This window comes from Peromyscus leucopus, chromosome 5 (assembly GCF_004664715.2).
Source record: "Peromyscus leucopus breed LL Stock chromosome 5, UCI_PerLeu_2.1, whole genome shotgun sequence".
NCBI classification, from domain to species: Eukaryota; Metazoa; Chordata; class Mammalia; order Rodentia; family Cricetidae; genus Peromyscus; species Peromyscus leucopus.
Window position 1 is genome coordinate 18,002,531 of NC_051067.1, and position 18,256 is coordinate 18,020,786.

An 18,256-nucleotide genomic window follows, 5' to 3' on the forward strand; every position below is an offset into this window, starting at 1 on the left:
TGATCTTGGATGTTCATCCCCCTGTCTCTGCCTCCTTAGTTCTGGCATGTCAGGCATGCACCACCATGCCTGGTTCATGTAGTGCCAGAGATCAAACCAATGATGTCATGCATGCCAGGGACTTTTTCAGCTGAGCTACATATCCAGTTTTTGCCCAGGTTATTGCTAAGTAATTTAACCTAGCAAGTGTGATCTTGTAATTTCTGGTCAACACCTCAAGGGTGTTCCCGAAATTTATCCGAACCTTTTAAATCCCTTTCAATCCTGGCATAGCCGTCTTCCATAATGGAATGTCACCTCCTAGTGAACACTGGCTCATATATGGTGTATGCTTCTCCCTGTTTTTAAAAAATAAGAAGCAATATTTATCAGGCACTTTCCTTTAAGCCCATACTTTATTTACAGGAAGGCTTATGCAAGCTTACCAGCTTGATTGACTGTCTTTAAAAAAAAAAAAACAACCCTTATCCTCCGTCATAGTATCCTGTCTGGCTGTTACTCTCCGAAGCTGTTTCTACTTATGTTTCCAAACTCATATGTTTTTCTAACTATGTTTTAGACATTTTTGTGTGTTAATTAGTAGCATCTGCTCCTTATGTCATAAGACAACATGGTTTCCTCCTTATACAAAGTGTCCAAATTGCAGGTTAAGTGGTAGCAGCCTTGCTGCTTGAGCTAGTGCTACTGTTTGTTATTTTTAAGTGGCAACAACATACCTTCCGTGAGGCTTCACGTACTTTGGAAAGCTTAGTTGCTTTTGGTTACAGAAAGATTTATAAATGGCACTGGGTTTGTTACATTTTTTTCATGATTCTTTTTTCTTTCTCCTCACCCCAAAATTTCTAGTTTCTTCTGACTATGGGTGCAACTCCGACAGTTAAAACAGAAAAGTCAATCTGTTCCTAGGTGTCTGCAGGGATAGGTCCCAGGACCTCCAGAGATACCAAAATCCCCAAAGCACAAGTCCTATAAATAACATAGCACAGTGTTTGCATAAACCCACACAGTTCCTGATCTGTGCGTCACATCATCTTGAGACTGCTCATACTGCCTAACACAGTGTGAACTGAACGCTCCTTAATCTGTTGTGCTGTAATGCTTAGGGATAGTGGCAGAAAAAAAATCTGCAAATGTTCAGTATGAAGCATTCTTCCCTCCCCCCCCCCCGTGTGTGTGTGTGTGTGTGTGTGTGTGTGTGTGTGTGCATGCATCATGCATGCATGCGAGTGCAAATGCAGGTGTGGACCCGTGCACGGAGGCCACGGTCAACCTTGTTGTTTGAGATGGGATCTTTGACTGGGATGGGGGCTTGTTGATTTGGCTAGGTTGGGTGCCATCGAGCCCAGTGAGCCTCTTGTCTCTTTCTCCCCAGCCCTGGAGTTATGAGAGTGTGTCACCATGGCCTAGGTTTTTCCATTGGTGCTGGGCATCAAACCTTGGTCCTTATGCTTACATGGGGAGCTCTTTATTATCCCCCCAGCTCCTGCCTGATTGTTTTTGATCCTCTTTCGGCTGAACCCATGGATACAGAGCCCACAGATGCTGGACTGAATTCTGCCAGTGTGGCTCAAAACTCTGCTGTTAGTTGTTTTGAGATGGACTTTACCCTACTGAGAGTAAGACCCATGCTCCTTTTAACCAGAAATGCTTTCCTTCTGACATGAGACCCCTCTGGATTTGACTTGAGGCCGAAGTTAGAGCTAATTCCTCTGCCTTTCGAATTTCCTAGTCTGTGCCAGGCAACAATGGAGATATGTCTTAATTCATTTCCGTAACTAGAGGGACAGACAACAGGCTTCGCATTTGGTAGAATCCAAAGCCTTTGAAAACAGTTTGGTCTCCCTAGTTTTGACTGAAACCGTGTTATCTGATTCCTCCCTGGCTCTCTCTTGCCAACTGAAGATTGTTTTTCCTTCATTATTCTGAAAAAAATCCAAACAAGTCAGAGTGGCCATTTCACTTGTTCATCTTTCTCTCACCACTGAGTACAGTAGCCCCCACCCGGCTACAGTTTTGTCTTCTGCAATTTTAGTTACTCACAGTCAACAGGGTCCCCTCCCCCCAAAAAACGTTAAATGGAAAATTCCAAAAGTAAATAACTCAAAGGTTCCAAGAAGCTTTATTACAGTATGCCATTCTATTACATTATTAGTTATTGCTAATTTCTTACTGATCTAATTCATAAATTCCAATTATCATCCTGTGCTGGCTAGTTAATTGTCCATTTGACAGAAGCTAGAATTACCTGGGAGATCAGCTACTGAGCGTCTTGTGAGGGATTATCTTGGTTATATTAATCGATATGGGAAGAGCCATCTTAATTATGGGAAAGACCATTCCCTGGGCAGGGGATCCTGGACTGCCAGAGCAAAGAGAGGGCACTGAGCTGCAGCCTGTACTCATCACTTTCTTCCTCTGACTGTGGACATAATGTGACCATCTGCTGTGAGCTTTTGCTGCTCTGACTTTCCCATGGTGATGGACTACCCCTGACCCATGAGCTGAATAAACCCCGTTTCTCTTTAGATTGTTTTTGTCATAGTAATTAAGGCACAACAGGAAAAGAAAAGAAGACACATGGATAGTTGTGCATAGGGAGACCTGCATAGACGAGTCTGTGCTGTGTAGTTTCAGGCATCCAATGGGGGTTGTGGGATGGGGCCTTTGCAGATAAATAGGAGCTCGGGTGTGTTTCTGTGTACTCATGCGAGTGCATGTGTGTGTGGGGGGGGAGTGCGTGCGTGTGTGTCTATCCATGTGCATGCATGTAGGGTGTGTGTATACTTGCATGCACATGCGCGTAGAGGCCACAGACAGCTGAGGTTAAGCTGTCATTCCTTGGGGCACTGGCTAGCTTTTTGTGGTTTAGAGACAACACAGGATTTTTCACTGTGGCCTAGTACGTGCCGGGTAAGCTAGACTATGCGGCAGTGGGCCCTGGGGATCTACCTGCTTTCTTCCCCAGTGCTGGGATTATATAACCATACCTGGTTTTTTTTTTTTTTAAATGGATTCTAGGGATTGAATTGGACTCAGGCTTTCCTGCTTGCAAGTCAGTTCCACCACTCCAGTTTAAAGGCCAATTTTTACATTTAAAAGAAGACATTTAGCTTGTAGGAACATACAACTGAGAGTTTGCAAAGTGTCCTATATTAGCCAGATAAAGCAAGTGGAGACTGATAGGCCAGGCTAAGGATTTTCTTCAATTGCAAGCTATTTCCCCTCCACCTTCGTTGGCAGTTCCACAGATGGTATTCTTCATTTGGGGATGTCCCAGAAAAAATATGCAGTCAGGGGAAGGGTGGTAGAGATGTGCATGGCTGTCTCCGTCTCCTCCCTTGTGCTGAGGGTGAGAGAGCAGCACTCTCTAGAGTGGAAAGTCAAAACTTCAAGCATGTGCTTCTTAGATAATAGATAAGATTATCTTCCACCTGTCAGCAAGATCTTGTGTCCTAAGGTTCCACGGCCTCCCAAAACAGTGCCACCAGCTGGGGATAAAGTGTGCAAATGCACACACACACCTATGGAATCTTTTTCAGACCTGAACCATACATAGCATCCCATATGGGAAATGACATCCCATGACTTTTACCCCATGCTACTTTTTAGAAGCAGGTCACTAACTCTAGTCCACACTCAGGGAGAGAGTGTCACCAAGGTGTGATTATCAAGGAGCAGAGCCACTGGAGGCCCCTTGGAGGCTCCCCGTGACAGCACCTGTGCTGTGATTTGTATCTCCCACCCTGTGTCTGTGAATTTCGAATATGCCTATCGACCAGTCTCCCTGGCCTCCCGCTGTCTTTCCCACCTCGCTTCCAGGCTGCTGGGTTCTCAGAGATGACTAGATCAGGAACTGGGACGAAGTTTTGACGCCAGCTCCCCCACAACTTGTCAACTTGACTTTGGGAATGCATCTAGAACCCCACCAGCTCTAGACTCAGGACCTTGAACATTCAAGGCAAGTGCTCTCTGATTGGGCTGCATCTCCAGCCCAGCCAACCCCACTCCCTTTTAAATTTGGAGATGGGCTCCCATTAAGAAACTCTAGCTTCCCAAATAGCTGGTATTCTAGGTCTGTACCCCCAGACCTGGCTCTCACATGGCTTTCTGTAATAAGTGGCTCTGTTCAGCCTTGTACTGACTGTCCTTCCCATGAGAGACTGAATGATCTTGAATGCATAGGACAAATCATCAGATCACACCATTCAAAGTCTCTACTCTCTTGCTTGTTTCAAGTAAAACTCAACATCTTTGCCATAGCCTATGAGGATTTTTTACTCTTGTAAAATTTCTGTGGTTTTAATTTTGTGAAATATATGTGCAGACAGGATATCTTACATGTTGCACCTCTGTGATAGCATGTGTGTGTATGTTTAGTGGTTCATCTAGAATTCGGTTACTTTTTACTTAAATATTTATTTTTTTTGTATATGGGTTTGTGTGAGTGTATACTGTGTGTGGTTACTAAAGGAGGCAAGAAAGGGGCATTCAATCCCCTGCAGCTACAGTTAACAGACATTTGCAAGCCACCCCATGTGGGTGCTGGGAATTAAACTTGGTCCTCTGGATGGGCAGGAGGAACTCTTAACTGCTGAGCTATCTCTACAGCCTCTTAACTCCTTACTTTTTTTGAAATATAGTCTCATTAGATAGCCCACACTGGCCCTCTACCTCTTTGTCCTCTTGCCTCAGTTTCCCAAGTGCTGGGATTACTGGCCTGTGCCACCATACCAGCTTTAGAATTTATTTTCTGTTCTGTATATAATGAAGTGTTTTGCTCATATATATACATATATATGTATATGTATATATATATGTGTGTGTGTGTGTGTGTGTGTGTGTGTGTGTGTGTGTGTGTAGCATTTATTGAATGCACTACCCCTTTACCATTGAGGAGAGAGAGATTCCATCATGGAAACTATTCATTTCTTCCTATGTTGTCTGTGTCTAATTGTTGCATTGTAAAAATAATATCTAATAGCTCAAATAGGTCACTGAAGACAACAGTTGTGTTTGTAGAGATCCTGCTGGCATTAGAATATTCAAAGATATGCAAAAACAACTTGAATTATAAATAGCAGTTAATTTTAGGGAATTTTACTGATACATTAGGAACTAATTCTGCTTAGGAGGCTGAGACTTTAGTTGAAAAATCCATCTAGCCAGACCAAAGTTGGCAAACAAGCCTCACAGGAGCAAGGTTATTGTGCTTGGCTTATATTGCCATGGCACCCCTTGGCTGTAGCCCTCCAGAAAAGTATCCCCTACATGCCTATGGGATTGGAAAGCATTCTAGAGAGCCCTTTACTTACTCGTGGTCTCTAGTCACACACTCAAACATGCCTGCTGATGTTGCTTCTTCCCCCGCCTCCAATCTTGGGACTCTTACTACATTTGCTTTTTTTCCCTCCTGTTTTGTATTGTTACTGGCTTTCTTTATCTTCTTGAAAGAATCTGGTGTGTCACAGCTTGGCTTCAAAATCTCTTTGTAGTCGAAGGTGACCTTGAACTTCTGATCCTCCTGCCTCTTCCTTTGGAGTACTGGGACTCCAGGCCTGTGCTACCATAGCCAGTGTATGCACTGGTGGGGGGGGGGGGGGGGATAGAACCCAGGGCTTTGGGTATGCTGGGCAAGCAATGAACGAACGAGGCTTCCTGTCCAGCCCTTTTCTTTGTATTGGCAGTGCACCAACCAGCGGTCAGGAACAAGTTATCAGTGAGGTTCAGGTCCACCTGCTTGTGGCAGGCAGTGCTAGAACAGGGTGTGAGGAAGAGAGGGATTGATTGCCTTTGTCTTAGAGTGGGGGGGGGGCTGCATCGAGGAGTACTCACCAGCATGTGTAAAGCCTGGGATTGCATCCCTAGCAATACAAACGCATCTTTTTTCTTGGAGATGAGGTGCTGAGGATGGGGCCAGGGCCGCCTCCATCTATAACCATGTACTCAGGTATACCTCAGCCCTGACATAGGAAATTCTTGCTTAGAAGGGGATTTGTAGAGGTTTTAGAGTTGGTTTTTTGTTTGGTTTGGTTTGTTTTTGTTTTTGTTGTTGTTGTTGTTGTTTTGTTTGTTTGTTTTTTGGTCTGTGTTGTTTCGTTTTGATTTTTGATTTATTTATTTTTTTTAATGACAAGTATTACTATATAGCGCTGACTGGCTTGTTGCTCACTATGTAGCCCAGGTGGAACTAAGTAGAACTCACAGCAGTCCTCCTGCCTCCACCTCCCTATTGCTTTCTGGGACTATAGGTTTGTCCAGCTGGTGTTTCTCCTTTGCTGCCTATCACAGTGGATATAATTGAGGATTGACTGAGAATCACAAAATGAATCATTTTTAACTCCCTGCCTCCCCCCATCCCCCACACCCAGGGTGAGGGAAATGGAGATTGCTGCCCGTTTGGATGAGTTCTTTCCCACTCTGCACATATATGAGACTGCTTCACCAGTCTCCAGACACATGCCTTCAGCAGCCAGAAAAAAATCCCCTTCCCCTACCCCAGTCCCTAACCCCCTCCCCACATATGAATCCTTTTTGTTCACAGACAGGTGACAGGAATGTAATCCGGAAATGAATTTCTTTGTTAAGGATAAAAGCAAATCTGAGCATTGAGCTCCTTGCATTAATAGACATGTGAGGCTTCTGGTGAGCTGCTCTGGTTCAAAGCCACTTCCCGTTACATTAAACGATTAATATCCTTTAAAGATCAAAAGAGCACTGAGCAGGGAGTACAGCATTCCTGTAACCCTAGCCCTCAGGAGACATCCTGGGCTGCATGAGATCAGGGCCAGCCTAGGCTAGAAGGAAAAGCTATGTCTCAAAATAAGATAAAATAAAAATGAAAAAATAAGGAGTCGATTAACATAAGTCGTTCAACCCAAAGTCTAGTCGGAGTTCTGACTCACTTCCTGTGTGTCTTTAAGATGTATATGGCTTTCTCTAGGGCGGGTGGCCGATTCTCTGGAGAGGTTAATGAAGTTGCAGAGATCTTGCCCAGTTCTGTAAGACACTGCATGAAGACAAGAGCTGGGAGCTGTTTTTAGTTTCAAGGGAAAAAAAAAGTTTGGTATCAGCAAATACCTTACTGTGGGACTAAAGCCTCCATCCTTCCAAATTCTGTCATCCCCAGGACAGCTTGTCTTTGAACTTGCAGGCTTATCTTGATTTGGGTCACTATGTTACTACTCTATATCCCAGTGGGGGTGAGTTATAGTTCATGAAAACTGCTCAGAAAATGAATGGCACCCTTATAACCCCACTTTTTGCGAGTGTCCATGTCATCTAGAAAACAAAAGACCATTTCCGTTTCCTGTCAGATGCACTTCCAGACTGAGCATGGCATGGTGCTAAACTCGACTCACTTGACTGAGCGTTAACCAAGAACCCAGCACTTTCTGCCTCTCAGCACTTGGAATTGTCTACATGAATTTAACCACGCCCCCTGAACGGCCTCTTCGCCCTCCAGCAGGCTTTCAAATTAGATAGAGCACTACTACTGCAAAGCTAAAGAATAAAAACGGGCTACAGACGCCTTTGAAGTTGGCCTCCAAACTCCCAAGTGGCCGCTGTCAAAAAAACAAAACAGTGGGGTTTAACCATGATTCAGGAGAAACTGGAGCCATAGCTGTGGGGCAAGAAAACTTGACCTACAGCGAAGGCAGGAAAAGAACTTTCCAGATTGGCTGAGGGTCAGGCAGCTCTAGTGTGGGCATCATCCGAGGTTTGGAGTCAGGTGAAGAGGCATGCATACCTTTGGCATCCATTTCAGACCTACTGTGTACAGTAACCGGCGCTTTCCACCCTGGGAGGAGACGGTATTTATCAAGTTTATCAAGAGGCAGGTGGGGGAAACCCAGCAACTACTCATTTCTAGTACAAAATGGAAATTTCCTTTCTCTTTCATGTTATCAATTTTTCTATCCTGAAAGCTCTTTATTTAAAGAAAAATAATATTTTCTCAACAACCAGATCTTGTGTTCAAATACAGAATCTCACTGTGTGGCCCAAGCTGACCTTGAACTCCAGATCCTCCTGCCTCTACATCTCCAGTGCTGGGATTACAGGTGTGCCCCGTCACACTAGACACTCTTAGACTCTAATGGGCAGAATGAGTGATTTTTTTAAAACAAAACTTTCTCTGCTTTCTACCCTTGACACCCAGAAGTTATTATATTTAGTTATTCAAACCTGAAGAAGCTCAGCTCTCTTTCCCTTCGTTTAGTCAGGAACTTGAAATTTTGCAAGCACATGCCTACTGGAAACTAGTCTTCCCTGAATGCTGTCTTGCTTTTTCTTTTCTTTTCTTTTCTTTTCTTTTCTTTTCTTTTCTTTTCTTTTCTTTTCTTTTCTTTTCTTTTCTTTTCTTTTCTTTTCTTTTCTTTTTTCTTTTCTTTCCCTCTCCCTCTCCCTCTCTATCTCTGTGTCTGTTTGTCTTACTCTTTCTGTCTGTCTTTCCTCCCTTCCCTTCCTTTCCCTTCCCTTCCCTTCCCTTCCCTTCCCTTCCCTTCCCTTCCCTCCCCCCCTCCCCTCCCCTCCCCTTCTCCTTCTCCTTCTCCTTCTCCTTCTCCTTCTCCTTCTCCTTCTCCTTCTCCTTCTCCTTCTCCTTCTCCTTCTCCTTCTCCTTCTCCTTCCTTCCTTCCTTCCTTCCTTCCTTCCTTCCTTCCTTCCTTCCTTCCTTCCTTTCTTCCTTCTTTTCCCTTTCTTTCCAGTATTTTAGGGCACCAATGTAGATGAGATGTGTGATAGGTTCTTTTGGGGGATTGACATGCTTGTTTGACATTATAAGATAGACATTGAGAAAGCCCAGGGATTTCCCCTGCATATTCACTAACTGCTTGAAGTGGCATTTTCCACTCTGACTTGGTGTTTGGTTTTGTTAAACTGCAGCGTACTGGCGGAGCATGAAACCATCTGTGTTGAAGCTTCAAGAGTAGGGTTCCTATAGACCCTGAGCAAAACAGAGTGGACTCCAGCCTGCGTGAATGAGCTTGAAACAGGAATGCTTTGGGGTAAGTCAGCCCATTGGAGTTGGCATTTACATGTTTTCAATTTCATGTGGCGGTTTTTATTTAGCGTGCTGGGATATTTTAGTGAACAAGGTGTATAGCCATTTTCCCCCATAGCTCAAGCAATAAGACATTTTTGAAAATGTTGTTTTCATGACAAAAAGCCAAGAAAGTGCCAGATTTACTTAATACGTTCATTTCTGAACTTTGCAGGATAGATAGACCTCGGGGGAAGGCATTTGTGGTTAGGGAAAACGAAACAAAACAATAAAAAATATAGCAACAGCAAAAACACAAATGTCCACACAACTTTATACACAACAAATGATCTGTGTGGTCCATGGGTTCCATTTTAGCTGAATGCATAAAGGATTTATGAGTCATACAAAGGAGGTCTAGCTATCCGGTGATACTCTTATTCTGTAATCAGTATTGGAAGAGGCAAGGTGGAGTTATCAGGAATTTCCAGATCGTGTTCAACAAATGCTTATTGAGTAACTTTATAAAATAGGACACAGTGTGGTCATTTGAAAGGAATATAGAGTGTGTAATGTACGATCAGGATAATTGGTACTTTCTTCATAAACTGCTCTGTTCTTCATGTTGGCAACTTTTTGGTTCTCTCTTCCAATTCTCTCTAAAATTTATATAATAAGCTGTTGTGAAATATAATCACCTTCCTGATAGACTTTAGTCCTCCTGCTTACTGGTGGTCTTGGCCCCCTAAGTGGTAACCTGGGTCTAAGAGTTACAGTCCAAACATTCCAAGCTTTAAATACATGATTTAAAAAAAAATTCGAATTATATACTAAACTAACATATCTTTCTCAGGATGTCTTCTTGGCTTTATTCATGGTATTTTCTGGTAACAGTCTTCAGTTGCAAGCCCTGCTCATCCCCACCTATGGTGAAGGGCATTGGGAGAACTTACCACTTGCTATGACTGGCCTATAAAAGCATATGTGCCGGGATGATGTCCCTGGTCTCCTGCAAATTGAAAGCTCAGTGCCTTCTAGTACAATTAAATAATCAGTAGTCTTCAGTTCTCTTCAGTAGAATTTACTGTGTGCCTGGGGCAAACTATCCTTTGCAGGGAGTTAGGGAGGTCATTCCACCAGCCAGGGTGGAAGAAAAGGTCCAGCCCCTGGGGCACTCTTATCTCCATTGTCTTTTGGTGAAGCAGGACTCTCAGATTCTGTGGTTAATAATTTAATTCCCTTGCAACATTAATAAAAGAGTGTTTCATGAATTTTATATTAAAATAAGCAGGTCTAGGTTCTTTTAAATTCTTGTCTTTTTTTTTTTTTTCCCTATTGAGCTCTTAGATTATTATCACCGTGTAACTGGCTGAGTGCAAGCCCTTTCATGCCGTGGAGTTCCAAACTTTGTTTTCCATGAGAAGAATGTACTGCTTTTCTTTCTTACTAAACATCTCCTTCTTGAAGCTGAGCTGTGCACAACAGTTTAAATGAGGGTCACATGGCATTCTTATTAGCAGCTGTCTGCCTCAGAGCGGCACAGTACTTGGGTTTCATAACATCATTTTCTCTCTCTAACAAATGTTCAATGATGAGGTGGAGGAAACCACATGAACTCAGCAGAGACACTGCAGACTCAGTGTGATCTGGGGATGCCAGGTTATGAGTGTTCCGGAGAGAGTATGTCCTTCCTGTCTGCTGGGGAATGCTAGCCCCCAGCTCTCTCCCCCAGCTCTCTCTGCATATGTCTACTGTGTGCAGGGGCCATGGTGAATCACAGACCTGCTGAAGACGTTTGCTGGGGGCTCCCTGTAGACAAGGCTTGCCCACCAGAAATCCAGGCTGCATGCCTAAGTTCCTTTGTGAGTTCCGAGGACTCACCTCAGTGCACCTTCCATGAGCGTCTTTGACACCCAGGTGCTACATAGAGCTCTGTGTTTGCTGTCACCCCACTTGGATTTTCAGACTGCTGTAGGATGGGACCCAGATCGCAAGCAGATGTTTCTCAATGGTGGTCTCATCTCAGGGCCACCTGCATCTGATTCACCAGGATGTGGTTGTTAAAGTAGCAGACACAGTGGCACCAGGCCCAAGGAATCAGAAGCTCTGGGGCTGGGGAACTCAGAAGGCTCATCCTACCTAACTCTTGGCCTACTGAAGTTTAGAACAACTGTCTAGAGACGGATTATGAACATTTCCCTTGGCCTCCTGCCCACAGCAAAGGGTGCCAGGTCTGAGTGCAAGGAAAGTTCCCAGGAAACGCTCCTTTATTGATGTAGGCAGCAACCACCATCAGTCACATTTGCTTTTTGATTGCCTCACCTTTGGGGGATGGGCAGTCAGCATTGTGAACTCTCAGAATCCTGTTCCAGCTAAACACATGAAGCACCCTCTCTCCAGGCAGAGGCTCTTGGGAAACTCTTTAATGTCTCTTTCCTCTGTCCCCTGTAATAGTAGTAGCTTCTACTGAGGTCTGTAGTATAGGGGACATACACTCTGCTGGGCAGCTAGAGGAAAGCCACAGAAGACCAGCCAGCTCTGAAGACCACATCAGCTGCCCTTGGCACTTTATTCCCAGTGGTATTTCTTTCAGCTGTTGGAACTTGAAGATGGTCAGTTTGGGTGGCGGGGGAGCCATCCTGTTACCAAAAGGGACAAAGTTAAGCCTTAGTGACCACACATCAAAGCTCCACAGTGGCAGTGGCAGACTCTGGATTTGAATCTGATGTTAACAGATTGTAGTGGTGACATTTGACTCTTCCTTCCTTCTTCCTCCTGCTACACCTCCCATCACCAACCATGGGGGCAGTCAACCTGATCTGGCTGGATTCTAAAGAAACCTGTGATATCCATGCTTCTGGAAGACCCCCCCAGCAGTTTGCGTGCAGCTGTGGTGGGTAGATCTGGCAGAGGAACTCGTGATGGTCTCCTTATTCTACGAAGGCGTGAGTGGGGCCTCAGGCTGGTAAATCTGCAGTCGAGGTTAGCCCACCTGCTTCCATGGACTTCTCATTCAGAGATACAGGATCGGTTGGCAGCTTGAACCCTGCCCACTGCTGGGCACATCCTCTCCCTGTTCTTCATCCATTCACCGTGCTCTGACTTCTCCTGTTCGATGTTTCTCTTTTCCACTCCCTGGCCTTGTGTTCTTTCAGGCTGCAGCATCACCTGCCTGGGCTCCTGTGGCATCTTCCAGAAGAGTATTCTTTTGTGTTGCTGTTGGTGCTTTGTGAGATAGGGACCCATGCAGCCCAGGCTGTTCTCCATCTCTGTATGTGTGAAGGATGACGTTGAACTTCTGATCTTTCTGCTTCCATTTCCCAAACTCTGAGATTACAGACTGATGTCTATATCTGGATTTTGTGCAGTGCTGAGGATTAAGCCCAGGACTCCCTATACACGAGGCAAGCACCCAACCACTGGCCAGATTCCCCAGTTCCTAGTACTGTTTCTCAAAAAAACTGTAAAAAGATGCTTCTGATTAAATAATTTTATGAAAATGCTTTGATTTAGTGTTAAACTATTTAAACTAGACAACCTAAGTTAAACCTTTGGTCCTGTAAAAATGTAACAACAGATAGAGACATTTCTGCTCCATGGTAACAATCTTTGTGAAGTTACCAGAAACTGCCTTTGTAGCCATTCTTCGATGTGTATGATGATAATCCGGCAAATCGGAATCTAGACTAATGGCACTTGCTCTCCTGGCAGAATTGCGTGACTGTGTGGGATTTTGAAAGGGAATTTAAAAAGTCAAGACTGGATAACATTAAAAAGGTTGACGTAACATTTTCAGTTTTGAAAGGCTACCCTGCTCCAGGAATATGCTTCTTGCTTTCTTTTTCCCCCCATTTCTAAGAATTCTGTTTGGCTAAAATACCAAAGGAGAAAAAAAATCTTGGCTTAAGCAAATGAAAGGTCTTCTGCAAAATTAATTTTTATTCTCTAAGAGTTCCTTTATGAAAGAAGTAGGACTGATTTTTTTTAATATCACATTAAAAAATACCATGAAAAAAAAAACCCTCACATTTTATATTGTAAACAAGGACTTTGCAGGTTGTTTTTTGACAGTGAGTCTGTGAGGCATGTTATATGTATTTTTTTAAATGATGGTGTTTTTATTTATGTGCATGTGTATGTGTATATGTGTGTGGTTGCCTGTGGGGTTAGAGCTACAGACAATTGTGAGCCCCGTCCCCACCCCAATACAAGTGCTGGGAACTGAACTCCAGTCCTCTGCAAGAGCAGTGTTCTTAACCAGTGAGCCATCTCTCCAGCATCCAGTTGTGAGTCTTTTAAGCTCTATATTTCCATGTTGGGGGTGTGTGTGTGTTCGATTCTATAGTATATGTAATGGATTTTACCTATTAGTTCTTTAGTTTGCATCTGTGAGTTAGAAAGGATAATTTTCACCTTGAACTTTGCCAGGTGTTTTTATTTTTCACTTTTGCATGGCATTCTGATGTAACCTCCGGTCTTTGTGATCTGTGCCTGGAGTAATTAAGGAGTCGGTCCTCCCGTGCTGATTACAGACTGACTTGGACACATAAAACATCATATCATTTCATAGCATTTCTTAGAATTTGATGCTTGTCTGTTTTGCACAAAGTACTAAAACTCAAAGTCAATTTTCTTTTCTCGATTACTTTTTATTAGTTTATTTATTTTGTGTGGAGGTCAGAGGATAACTTGCAGGAGTTAGTGCTCCTCTACAACCCTATAGGTCCTGAGGCTTGAACTCAGGCCATCAGCCTTGGCAGCAAGCACTTTCACACGCTAAGCCATCTCGCCAGCCCTAAGTATCTTACGTTCTTTCCCAAACATTGCGTTCGGTTAAAATCTGGACCTTTGAGTTGTTTGGAGGATAGCTCAGGAGATCCAGCCTGCCTGAGGTGAGTGAGCTCAGGTGCCCCGTACCTCTGAGTTCCTCTCTGATGCACTGCCCAGCAGCTGCGAGGTCCTCTGTTGCCACTCATCATTTCTGAGGAGGTACTGATTCTTAGATTGCTCTTTTGTGATCCTGAACCCCCAGTGACACATACTCGGGGAGGCCCCAGACTCCCGCAGTTCTCATTACAGCTTCCGTTGCTTCCCGATATAGTAGGCTCTTCTCCCAAACTGCCCTCTACAGACTGTCTAGACCAGTTTGCACGCGGATGTTGTGATTGCTGCTGATCCAAGGATGCCTGGTGCAGGCAGATGTGTTTGTGAGTGGGATAAGACTGGGATTTCCACCTCTAGTTAACTCCCTCCTGAAAATTTCTGTTGTAGTAGCTCCGATTAGGGAAGGTGTGAAAGAGTAAGGAACTAGGACCTATGCATGAGTCACTGTCCCCATTGCTGTGGCACATGATCTGACAAAACCAGCCAGGATGGAAAGGCTTACTCTGGCTCGTGGCTTGAGGGGGCAGCCCATCCTGGTGAATAAGGCATGGTAGACAAAGCATCTCAAAGCTGGGGTGACAGAGTGTGACTGAGCCCAGTCAGGAAGCAGAGGTGACTGCTGGCACTCCCCCTGGGAACCCCAGCCCATGGGAGGGTGCCACCCATGCTCCCAGGGGAGGGTTGTCTTCCCTCCTCACTGAAGTTTCTCTGGAAACACTATCACAGTCATGCCCAGAAGTGTGTCCCTAGGCGTCTCTAGTTCCTGGTAAACTGCCCATCAAGATGAACGGTATAGTCTATATACAGACTAGAGTACTTTACTGCATCATGTTGAGCAAGCCATTAGCTGCTCTGGGTCTCAGCTTCTCCCAGAGCTGTAAAATCCATGTGAGTTAAGGCATGTAAGGCTTTCTGAAAATGTTGGGGTTGTTGTTGTTAACATTTTCACAGTGTTTAGTTAGTTGCTTCATAGTAAAAATTTCCACTTGGTTCTGAGTGCCTTCCTTCAACACACTCAGGGAAGGGGTGAGTGAGCCCCACTAGACACGATGAAGCAGACCTGTAGGCATACAGAGAGCTGGGTAATTGGTCTGATGAAGGCACCGTGAGAGACTGCAAGAAACCGTTGTGCGGCTTTTCCTAGGGAGATGTGGAAAATGTCTGCTCACCCAGAGAGAACACCTACAATAATCCAAAGGAATGACTCCATTTAAGTCCAGCTTAATGGACCACTGAGTTTATTTGGGTTCCTTATGGAAGCATAGGTGAGTGGCTTCTTATAACAACATTAAAAACTGGAAAAGCCTACCCACCCCCAGAGCATCCACAGCAAAGCTTTGGAAAATGCCCTTTGCACATTTTCCGACCCAATTATTATATTAAGGTATTCTTGTATGTGTCTTGTCTTCCGTCCTCATGGGATGTCTTAAAGACAGGTATGCAACTTTTACACTTAAGTTATATATTATTCTAATGGGAGGGGCTATCGGGACTGGAGAGTGTGGCCCAGCTTATAGCTGGTGAAGCTAGGATTCAAACGCCGAGCCCTAGTCTGGCCCCTGTTCTCAGTCTCCACACAGAGGTTTCTTCTCCTGGCTTATGCTCCTGTGGCTAGTAGGTAGCCTCTTGCTTTCCACGGAAGCCCCTCAAGGACATGCTTGCTTTTGCAGAGTTTGATGGGGGGAGAAATTGTTCTCAACTGTCCTTAGGACGAGCGTTAGTCTAAGTGATGCTGCTGGCAGGTGGCCATTTGCAGGAGGCAGTCAAATTAGCCACTGGTATGAGCCCAGCGTCCTAGACTGAGCCTGCAAAGTGAGCTTGCCCTTCACAGTAAATAGATTTGAGAGTGAATGCCTAGCAGGAGCCCTGGATATTTAAGGCAAGCACTTTGCTTCTTCCATGCGATTGAACCCAGATTCATTATAGCCCTGATATGTACAGCAGCAGGCAGGCCAGTGATGGCTTCCCAAGGCTGCCTGGTTCGGGGAAGAGGAAGTTTAGCTCACACTATCACAAGGCAAGGCCAGTGAAGCCACAAGAGGATTATTATAGAAACTTGATCTAAATCTATATTAGATTTATATCATATTCTACTAGACAGATTTTGGAGTTGTCTGTGCTATGGCATCAATCTGCTGTAAGCTTTGCTAAAATATCAAATCCTCTGTGTGTATGTCCCTTGGGAGTTGTGTTTTGTGACCATGGTGGAGCAGGTTTGCAGTTGTTTAGCTTATCCACAGCTGCACCCATTCTGCAGGAATGGACACGGCCACCTCCACCTTACTGCCGAGTGGTCACACTAGTGTCACCTCCAACCTTACCTGGAACTTGCCTGATCTCATCTTCTCAGGGGGGACAGTGAGCCAACAGCATTGTAGGGATCCAGCTGACACTTCAGACATGTTACTTTCAAACGTCCTTAACGTGATCATTTCATTTCCTGTCTGTCTATCTATCTATCTATCTATCTATCTATCTATCTATCTATCTATCTATCTATCTATCTCTGTGTGTCTAGATATACACACACATATGTACTTTTATTTTATAGGGGCCTCATTATAGCCCAGTCTATATGAGCTACCATATTGCCAAGGACGACCTTGAACTTCAGTCATAAGCATGTGCTACCACATACCACACCAGGGCTTCATGCATGCTAGGTGAGTGCTCTGTCACTGTGTCACATTGCCATCATATGTATACATATATGTATATCTATGCATATCCCCTCATACACTTTAATCCATCTCTAGATTACTTACAATGCCTAAAACAATGTCAGTCTTATGAAAACAGTTGTTATTTAGTATTAAGAGACTAGTGACAAGAAAAAAATCTCTATGTAGAATATATCATTGCATTTTTTTTTCTCCTAGATATTTTCTGTCTGCTGTTGGTTAAATATATGGAGGCAGAATCATGGATACAGAAAGCCAGTCACACACACACACACACACACACACACACACACACACACACACACACACGAACATCTGTGTACACACCCGCAAACCGTCCAGGCCATTGTTAAGTATACAGTTTTAATAAGTTCAGTGGCATTGTGTACATTTCTGGTGTGGGACATCCATCATCTGCAACCTATTCCTGAGGCTTTCTTTCATCATTCCAAACACAAACTGTATCTGTCAGACCACGAATTCTCTGCTCTCCCCTCCTCCAGCCCCTCAAGACCCCCACTCTACTTTCCTTCTCTCTTTGTTTTTCCTACTGTTTTTTGTTTGTTTGAGACAGGATCTCACTATATAGACCAGACTGGGTTGGAACGATGTGGACCAGGCTGGCCTGGAACTCACAGAGATCCCCTTGTCTCTGCCTCCAGAGAGCTGGGGTTAACGGTGTGCGCTAACATAGCTGACTTCCCTATTCAACTTTCTGTTTCTATGCATTTGGTTATTAAAGATACTGCTCAAAAATTATACAACCCTTTTATTTTATTTATTTTTTTTGTTCTGGCTCCTAACTTTTGTTGTTGTTTTTGTTTGTTTGTTTGTTTTTCTCTAATAGAGGGTCACATTGTGTAGCCCAAGCAAGCCTAGAACTCACAGTATATCACAGGCTGGTTCTGGCTCAGGTTCTTTCTTTTTTTCTTTTTTTTTTTTTTTTTTCCGAGACAGGGTTTCTCTGTGTAGCTTTGCGCCTCTCCTGGAACTCACTTGGTAGCCCAAGCTGGCCTCAAACTCACAGAGATCCGCCTGGCTCTGCCTCCCGAGTGCTGGGATTAAAGGCGTGCGCCACCACCGCCGCCCGGCTTAAGTCACCGTGCTTCCTAAGTGCTAGGATGACAAGCATTGACCACTGTGCCTGGCTTTGCGCTCACTTGTTTAATATGGTGTTTTTAATGCAGCATTTGAAATACGGTTTTATTTTGTAAAGGATTTGCTATCAATACTTGATTGTATAATTAATTACCAATACATTATGAATCTCAGTCTAATTGCAGAAACTAGGTTCTATCAGAACCCAGGAGAAGGGTCTCAACATTTCTTCTTGCTAACTGAAGAAATTAACAGTCATCAAATAAAAGCTTGCCCTGCGTTTGCTGTGGCATTTCATGTTCCTTCCTGTTCATCTTTGGCTCTGATTTCCTCTCATTTTTCAGCCTCTATTTGGACTGAATTATTTGAAGTATTCTCCAAGCAGGCTTGCATTTCTGTAATGCCTGCAAGGAAGTATTCAGAGTTTTCCATAGCCCTCGTATTTACTCTCCTTTGCTTTCATTTTCTAATTAATCCTGCTGTCTACCTGCCTCTGTCCGACACTGGGCAGTGACACGTGATCTCCCCCTTGGAAATGGGTGAATCACGGCCTTCCCCACTGGTGCCTGTGTGACTCAAAGCACAAGTATTCCTCTTTGCGGGAGCAGAGGTG

General features: G+C 44.2%; 1 protein-coding gene across 10 annotated transcripts in view; it reads left to right on the plus strand.

Moving 5' to 3' along the window:
* The window catches only part of Atxn1 (ataxin 1), a 415,680-nt gene that overhangs the window by 111,401 nt on the left and 286,023 nt on the right, over window positions 1–18,256 (plus strand). For 9 of the 10 annotated variants that reach the window (XM_028867699.2, XM_028867693.2, XM_028867696.2 and 6 more), the window contains one exon: window positions 8,884–9,005. The exons of the other annotated variant lie outside the window; for it this stretch is intronic. The gene's annotated coding sequence lies outside the window, so the exon portion shown is untranslated. The remainder of the gene's footprint in view (window positions 1–8,883; window positions 9,006–18,256) is intronic. 10 annotated transcript variants of the gene reach the window in all.